Source organism: Helianthus annuus, chromosome 7 (genome assembly GCF_002127325.2).
Source record: "Helianthus annuus cultivar XRQ/B chromosome 7, HanXRQr2.0-SUNRISE, whole genome shotgun sequence".
NCBI lineage: Eukaryota > Viridiplantae > Streptophyta > Magnoliopsida > Asterales > Asteraceae > Helianthus > Helianthus annuus.
Genome location: NC_035439.2, coordinates 85,726,318 through 85,728,536, shown reverse-complemented (window position 1 = coordinate 85,728,536; position 2,219 = coordinate 85,726,318).

The following is a 2,219-nucleotide window of genomic DNA, read 5'->3' as shown; positions in this document are numbered from 1 at the left end:
TCGAGTCATGAAGATCGACTCGAGATCTCTGTTTTCGGGAAAAAGGTTAATTATATGTTCACTCAAATTCACCTGGGTTATGTTTTAGCCGAAATCTGTTTAGAAAAAAAAAACTATTAATATTCAGGTTCGGGTTCCAGAATTTATGTTTTATGTTTTTAGGGTTCATCATGTTTTTGGGAAAATTCGAAAATTCTGTTATGTTTTGGAATGTTTTAGGATTAATGAGTGTTTTTTCCATGTTTGATCCAATTTTATCTTTTAAGTTTATTCGAAAACTGTTATTAGATAAACAGTTATAATTTTCGAAATATGTTGATAAAATTAGATCATCTTAAAACAGGAAATAATATCTCATAATCCCTTAGATTTCGAATTTTCAGTTATGTTATCACAATAAACAGCTGTTAACAGGAAGCTTCGAGATCATCAGATTACGACTCGAGACCATCAGTCTCGACTCGAGACCATAAGGTCTCGACTTGAGACCATAAGGTCTCGACTCGAAATCATCAGGTCCTTAAACGTTCACAACTCGAGACCAACAGATCTCGACTCGAGACCATAAGGTCTCGACTCGAAATCATAAGGGCTCAAAGGTCTATAACTCGAGACAAAGGTCTCGACTCGAGACCATAACGTCATAACTCGAGACCATAAGGTTGCGACTCGAGACCGTGGTTGCGACTCGAGACCTCATCATGACTCGAGATCTCATAAGATATAGTAGTCGAGACCATGGTTCCTACTCGTGACAACAAGGTTGCGACTCGAGACCTCATAACTGACTCGAGATCTCATAACTCAGTCGAGACCTGACTCGAAACCTCATTATTTTAGGCTGTTTAAATGTGAACTAAAAATTTTACAAAACCGAAATAGCTTAACTTGAATGAGTTTTGATATATCATTTCTGGCCAAAGCTGACTTGATACATCTACTTATCGTTCAAGTATTACGAAAGCTATGTTAAGTGTGCATCATAAGCATGAATGTTTTAATATCTGGCCAAAGCTGATTTAATTCTTTCATAGATGGCATACTTAACAAGTGCATAACTAAAGTGATTGTCTCAATTTCTGGCCAAAGCTGATTTGTTACAACCACTTTGCACATATGCTTAAATGATTACACTTCTGGCCAAAGCTGTTTTGTCTTCGTTTAAGTAGAATTTTTAACTAAGTCTATTATTTTGATGTTAGTAATAGACAATATCACAGCTTCATAATGTAAAATGGTCATTATTTATGCCTGCCTTAGTTTAACGTGCCCTTAGATCACATTAGGACTTTTTCCTTGGTATCATAACTTGCTCATCTTATTTCCACTATAACAGCACCAAATCAGGGGATTCCATCTTTGACTGGTGATAACTTTGCTGCATGGAAGGATGCTCTCATGCTTACGCTTGGGCTGCTGGATTTTGATTATGCTCTAAGGGAGAATAAGCCAGCGGACCTTACCACTCAGAGTACTGCTGCTGAGCAGATACTTCATGAAAATTGGACTAGGTGTAATCGCATGTGTCTCATGTTTATGAAGCAGTCCATAAGCAATGCTATCAGGGGAGCTATTCCTGATTCTGAAGATGCTAAAACCTACTTGGCTTCTGTGGAGGCGCAGTTCAAGGGGACGTCTAAAGCACACGCTAGTACCCTTATTCTCAAGCTGGTGACAACTAAGTATGATGGGAGGAGCGGCATTCGCGAGCACATCATGATGATGAATGACATGGCCAATAAGCTGAAGGGGCTGGAAATGGAAATCAGTGATGGTTTCCTTGTTCATTTCATCATTACTTCGCTTCCTTCGTCCTTTGAAGCATTCAAGATCAATTACAACACTCAGAAGGACAAATGGACAATGAGTGAACTGGTCGCTATGTGCGTACAGGAGGAAGAGCATATGAGGATGGATCGCCATACTGATGTTGCAAACTTCACTACCTCCAATTCTAAGAAAAGGAAGAACAATTATCAGAGGAAGGATGCTTCAAAAGTCCAAAGGCCTAATCCTAATCCTAATATAAGTGCACCTTCCAGCTCTAAGAACTCCTTAGGCAGTATCCGCTGCAAGTTCTGTAAAAAGACAGGATACATGCAGAAGGAATGCCCTGACTTTAAGGAGTGGCTGGCTAAGAAAGGTAATGATTATTTTATGATACTTGAGTCCTATAATTTAAGTGTTCCTGCTAATTCTTGGTGGTTTGATTCTGGTTC